This window comes from Medicago sativa, chromosome 4, assembly GCF_051527215.1.
Source record: "Medicago sativa cultivar Bolivia chromosome 4, Bolivia_mono, whole genome shotgun sequence".
In the NCBI taxonomy this organism is placed as follows: domain Eukaryota; kingdom Viridiplantae; phylum Streptophyta; class Magnoliopsida; order Fabales; family Fabaceae; genus Medicago; species Medicago sativa.
In genome coordinates this window covers 85,419,434-85,426,476 of record NC_140752.1, presented here as the reverse complement: position 1 = coordinate 85,426,476, position 7,043 = coordinate 85,419,434, and the positions used below count along the sequence as shown (strand labels likewise).

General features: G+C 34.7%; 1 pseudogene across 1 annotated transcript; it reads right to left on the bottom strand.

The window, feature by feature from the left end:
• Positions 1-2,206: 2,206 nt before the first annotated feature.
• LOC146933041 (9-cis-epoxycarotenoid dioxygenase NCED2, chloroplastic pseudogene) lies at positions 2,207-4,493 on the bottom strand (annotated as a pseudogene). The gene has a single exon (XR_015007314.1). The product of XR_015007314.1 is annotated as a 9-cis-epoxycarotenoid dioxygenase NCED2, chloroplastic pseudogene (transcript).
• Positions 4,494-7,043: the final 2,550 nt, after the last annotated feature.

Here is a 7,043-nt window from a genome sequence, read left to right as displayed (position 1 = left end):
TATATATTGGATACACATATCGTACCCGCACTCATATCGTACCCGCACTCTATCATGTATTCGGGCTTCATAGGAATACACCCATTTTCACATCCCAATCCATTGAACACTTATTCTCTCTCATGGTGGCACCGAAAAAAAAAAGATTTAAAGCCGGTTTTTAAAATTCCTCTAAGTCGGTTTTCAACTGGTTTAAGAGGTCTCGCCCGAGTATATAAAACGTTTTAAGATGGCTTCTAACCCAAACTCAGAATAACGAGTTTAAATCCATTCATATTTAATATTTGGATTAAATGTCATAGTATAAGACTATTCAACAACTTTAATTAATAATCGACTTCAAACATTGAATTGTTTTTACAGGGAGATGCTTACTTTTGTATCACATAAAACATGTGAGATCCTACTCCATTTCAACTACTTTGTTTGAATTCAATGATTTCTTTTTGTTTCTATTAAAATCAACACTCCTAATTATTTCTTTAGTAACCGTGTAAAATTTAAAAGAGATGCTTAATTTGAGACGGAGGGAGTGATTATGATAGGAATGCTCATTTCTTGTTAGTTTTTCACACTCTTTAAAATGTTCTAGAACTTCCTATAGCCAATGGTTACCATTGCTGGTGTTAATGTGATGATTCATATTTTTAAAACCTGGTGTCTTATTGATAGTATTCACATTGCTTTCCAAAGAACACTTTGACGTGTATGATACAAAGATGATAGATATTTTTCTTTCTTCTCCCTCTTCTTCATCTCTATTCTTTTAGATCTTGTTATTTTTATTTTTTTAGAATGGCAAATATTTAGAATGCTTAAGCTTCAAAAATTGTTGAAGAATTGGAAGATATTAAAGCTTATAAGTTGCTTAAGAACAACTCAAAACAATAATGCATTCACACCTCTTCAACAATTCTTCTAGATCTTGTTATTATTTTGGTAGTGAAATTATAAGCGGTAAACGTGGTAGTATATCCTGTCTAAATCAAATAGTTTTCCAAAAGATCAAGGAAAAACACAAGAAAAACAACCAGTAAAAAATGACCTTTTGGGGGTGTCATCATCGAAGAGTCTTTTTGGTTGCTATAGAAGAAAGACGAAATTTTTTTTGGACATAAAACCTACGATAAAGGCAAGTGGGACTTTTTGTCCCCTATTGTCTTCTATCATTTCACATGTAGCTTTCAAAACGTCTTAATAAACCTTTAGCAAAGCTATGGTCGAAATTGTTTCTTCGGCAAAATGAAAAATTAATTTTTATTAGATAATAAAAATAAAATAGGCATAACAAAGAATAGGATTATACAATGCAAACAATTTTTATTTTTGCTACTGCAACAATGTTCTATAATGATTGTCGATGAGTCACATGTTAATGTGGTTTTCCGCTATTTTAACAAACTTTTTGATTCGTTTGGAAGACTAGCTTTTTGTGCGGTGAAGATTTGAGCCTTGTTAATAAGGAGGGAATATTGACAAATAAATGGTACCTTTAATTCAGACAAGCAAACAACAAAATAATACTTGAGACCATGTGGCTTTGTAACCTTATTCAATGCAAGTGCTTGGAAGAAATTTGAAAATACAATTTGCAAAGCATTGGTAAAATGTTCATTATTATACGTACGTAACAAGGAGGCAAATATTTACATTCATTTTCAGACACAGGGTTTAGTTGTCCTCTTTCTATTTCTTTTTTATCGAACAATTTAAGTTAAATTGATATTGAATTGAATACTTATCCTTGATGGAAATAGGTTCCTTCTAGTAATTGAGTAGATATTCTTTTAATTTCTTAAAAGAGATGATCAAACATGTGTTTTATGTGTTCTATATATATTCTCGCTCTCTCTCTCTTTTTAAAAGTGAAGTAGATGTTTCTTCCAAAGAAAAAAAAGTGGAGTAGATGTAGATCTCCACTCCCAGAGTCATGGTGATTGACAAAGTGTAGGGCATATTCAACTTATAGAGAATCAAAATCTAAATTACCAAAAAAGCTGTAACTCACTGGGTGTCACACAATTTACACTTACTGTTCAATAATAAGTACAATGAATCAATAATATGACACACTGTAAATTGTTAGGTACCACGAGGGAAAGGTATATTACTATATGCGTTCCAAATGAAGACAATGTTATATCATTTATACTTGAAGACAAAAGAAGCGTAAGCATGATTCACGTATATGCAGAAAGAACCAAAATTGAAACAGAAAAGGTATTTACTGGAAAATAAATTAAATACATGAAAGAAAGAAAAAAAAGAAACAAGAAACAGAAAGCAGCTGAGCTTCATCTACTTGATACGCAGTACTACAAAACTACAAGCTGATTCCTCATGAAATATGTGCACACGCACACAACAAAACTTAACTGAACTAACTAATAAATAAATAAATACTAGATTATACTATACTATACTACATTAATACTACCAACAAAATATTTGTTCAGGAGAACCCGGGGACCTGTATCAATCATTCCCTCTGGTTTTCTCATTTTCTGTTTTATTTCTACCATTTTTTTTTTTTTTTTTTTACTTTTTTAGAATTTTTTACCATTTTCACCCAAGGTATTGTAATGTCAAATCCTTAGCTTCCACAAAAGTGCCATGAAAACCATATGGCACTCTAGAAGGTAACTTAACGGTTGCTTCCACTTTCAAGTCCACAGCGTTTACTATCTGCAATTCTGATATACACCTCTCTTCATCATGCACAAAAGCCATAATGTACCCCTCATCTTCATTTTCATTTTCACACCCCCCTGTTGGTAAGAAAAATGGTTCACCACCGTACTTTCCATCACCATACTTATGCATCTTTACTTCCCCACTTACAAGGTCGACCTTGGCGAACCCTGAAACCTTGGGCCACGGTTCAGCAAAAGCTAAATAAGCGAACCGGGTTTTTCTGCCGAGCCGGTTCCGGTTCACCATACCAGCTTCTAAATTCATATCAGGAACCAACGATCGGCGTGTGGATTCACCTGTTTTAAGGTTCAACCTTATCTCTGATAAAACACTCTTCAGATTTTCGTCGCTTTCGTTGAAGATTGAATCTGGTGGTGTCATGCATGAACCAATAACAACAATTTCCTCTGTTTCTAGTTCTTCCCATGCATTCCACAAATGAAAACAGAACGTGTCTGGTGATTCCACCCAAATAATGCTTGAAGCATCTTTTGGATATTTTGGAAGAACCCCGAATCTTGATTTCTTTGCGCCGTCGAATATCACTGGAGAACCACCTCTGATCATTTCTTCAAGCTTGAACACCACTTGATGATCAGGTATTACTACAAAATTCTCAGTGATCGCGAAATCATGCGTCATTGTGGGGACTTCAAGACGGATTTCAACGTCGGGTGATTTCTTTCCATCAGAGGTAAAATGAAAATATTTGAGATAAGGTCTAGCGACTTCATAGCTCAATGCAAATAGTTCGCCGGAGTCCGGGTCGATCTTCGGGTGTGCGATCATGGTGGAATGAAGCTGATCAAGGAAGCTATAACGACCAACGGTGGTAAGATCACCGGCGGGAGTAATTTGGAGTTCATAAGGAAGATCATCTTCTGACATGGCGAGGAGTTTACCGTTGAAGTAGACAAGGCCGGCGTTTGCAACGCCGGAGCCACGCCGGTGATCAACGATACCGCAAAGACTTCTAGCGTAGAAGAGAAGAAGCCTTGCTATGCCGGAGTGACCGTGGAGTTCTCCGATGGCCTTTGGGAACATTGCTCGGCCTAACTCTCGCTCTTGAACGAGTCTCTCTGTTTCGGTGAAGCGGCATGCGTAGCTTGCTGCACCGTCATTGATGGTGACTGCATGAACCATACCATCACCGTCGAATAGGTGGTGACCGGAAACTGGCTCGAACATTGGGTTGGCACCGTTACGGACGTAAACTCCGTTTACGCAGTTGGGTATTGTGCCGGTGACGGGGAGGGAATGAACAACGGGTTGTTCTGGTACCGGAGCAAAGTTTCCGGCGATTTGAATACTTGGGTCCGAGGTTTTTGGAAGTGGATGTTCAATCTCGCGTGATAGCAACGCGCTTTCAAACATGTTTAGTGCCATAGCTGCGGCTTTTTGTATTGGGTTCCACTGTGGTTTGATTGTTTCAGTTTGAGGGGCATTTTCTTTGGTAATTAAAGGTTGATTGTAGGGTTGTTTTGGGAAATCGAATACTGAGGGAGAGTGGAGAGCACATTCAAGTGCTTTTCTATTGGGCTTCTTCTTCAATTTTACTGTGGACTTTTTGTATAAGCCCAAATCAACACATGATGATGATGAAGAAGAAGAGAGGGAGAAGGAGTGTTGTAATTGAGGTTTATTATGAGTAGCACAAGTGCTAGAATTAAGTGCTAGTGAAGAAGGTGACATGATCATGGAGATTTTAGTTGTTTATCAAAGAGTATAAAGAAATGAAATGATCATGTAGAAAAGAGAAAGAAAAAGAGATTATGAAAAGTGAAGAGGGGTTTTGAGAGGGGAGAATAAGGAAGGGACAAATTGAGTTTAAATAGAGGTGGGGGAGGTGAAAGAAAGAGAAAGTGTCTATTTTTTATTTAATAATAATAATGATGATTAAGAGACCAAATAAAAAATATATATAATAATGATTATTTGTTATTATTATTATTATTATTATTTGATTTTCAGGAGGGGTGTGTGTTTTTATGTTATTTATTTATGGAGGTCCACCTCAGACATGTAAAAGAAGACCACGTGGTGGATTTGTGGATTTAGTTGTGGCTTCAAAATTGTACATGGGTGTGGGGTAGAGGCATTCGGTTTCGGCTGGAAATTGCTGCTAGTAGACAGTAGTAACCGATTGTGACCTAAACCTCTTGTGTTTGGGATGACCAATGCTAGGTTAAGTGTCTCCTATTATCGGTGTTCCTACCTATGCTTAATCTTCAATATTCCTCAATCCAAAATATTAGAGAAAGTTTGATCATCGATCAATTAGTGCTTCTATTACAAATACATCAAATTTTGTTAATAAAACTTTGTTTCATATTTAAGACCGGTGAGAGTATTGCTTTAATTGCCCTAAGCTCCTTTGTCCTAATAGATTATAGGTGATTTAGGGCTTGCTTTATACGAAACTGGAGTATGAGTATGTGAAATGGGCTATAATATTTCGTTTTGAATAAATATCGTCTCTTATCAAATAAACTATTTTTAAATTCAATCGGTAATTCATCAAAGTTAAAAAATCAATAATTTATCGATACTTTCTACTACTTTATTTATCCTTATAAATAAGCAGGGAGGAAGTGTTTATTAGCTTTGGGCTTTGCAGCTACCTTGAAATATTTTGTAGAAGTTGTCTCTACTATTTTGGTGGAATTTGTAACTATGATTGTTTAGCCATTGTATTTTCATTCTTATTTTACTCCATACTTCTACTTGTCTGGAATTTATCCTTCAAATTCCTTTATTATGTTTGATTTTGTCTTTGCTAGCTACTTCAAAATACAAAACATTCCACATGTTACTTATGTTTGGCCCATGTGTTCTGTTGTGCCTTCAGAAGACCATAGGGCCTCTGCATAATCGTGCAGCTGGTTTCTGTTTCTGTCCTTGTAACACTTAATTGTAACATGAGATAGGGTTTCCCTCAACATAATCTTGCAGGTGGTTTCAGTTGGCCTCTGTAATATACTGTCTTGTTTGCAATCATAACAATACTTCTACAATATTAATACTATTCAATGGATTTTTTTAGTCATCCTGTATATATGAATTTCAACGAGACAAATGATCATCTTATTGCAGAAACTTGTATTCACCCCAAAAGAATTTCATTTTATTTACAGTACGTAATTCTTTCTTGAACTTACAACTGCTATTCACTTTTTCCATTATTGGTCTTTGTTTTAGTTTTTACGGAAATTTGTTTGTAATTGGATAATGTCCACTAATCTAATGATGGAGAAACTCTTGGAGAAAATTCATTTTATGGGCCTCGCCGTAGATAATTCATTTTGTGGTGAGCGGTGGATTCACGACTCTTACCACCTTATTAATTTGCTTAATTTCCTTCTTTTTTTTTTTAAACGGCTAGAAATAGGGTATTTAGGGATCCAACTCCGACCCCGGACATATTAGTGTATTTTTCCTACCAGTTGAGATATACTCAAAGAGATATCTTGTTTAACTTCTATGGATAATTCTTTTGCATATCAGAATTATATATCCATATATATAATTGAATGTTAATTGATAAATATCCAATTATTATGTAAAAAAAAAGGTTATAAATAATTACTTTGAAATAATTAAAAGTTAGTTATATTAATGATTAAAAGTTAGTTATAAATAATTAAAGTTGGTTATATTAATTGCTTTGAATTGCAATATAAAGCGAACTTTACATTCATTATTGTATCAACTTCCTTCATTCAATCAATCCCAAAATCAATTTTTCTCTCATTTTATTTTCCTCTTTGATGGGTTCAACCATGCTTCTCAACAATATATGAGGTTGTACTTGCGTTATATTATGTGGAATTTTTTTCTTTTTTTGTTCTAGGTGAAGTTGTATATTTTTAGTATGGACATTTTGAGAAATGGTTTAAAAGTGGATTTGTGTTTGAGATTCACTTGGTATAAGAGATTAATGTTACTTTTTATCCCAATTAAAAAAATATGGTTCCTGCTAACCGGTGTCCCTGGGGCACTGGTTAAGCATACCATAAAAGAGAAACTGTTTTTGACTTTATTATAAATTAATTACATAATTTCAATGCATTAACTACTATATAATTTCTTTTTTCATATCCTTAACCAGTGCTCCGGGGCACCGGTTAGCATTTCCCAAAAAGTATATATTACTGCAAACTGATAACAAGTTAACAACGAAGATGAACTATGTTGTAGCAACTAGCAAGTGCGTTCATGAAATCCACTTCATCGAGCATATCTTATGTGTTTATCTGGCTTTTATAAAAATAAACCCATACACGTGTGTGCTATAATCTTCTAATTATCCTTTTTTTTTAATATTGTAGCTGTAGTATTTCTTTATCGTG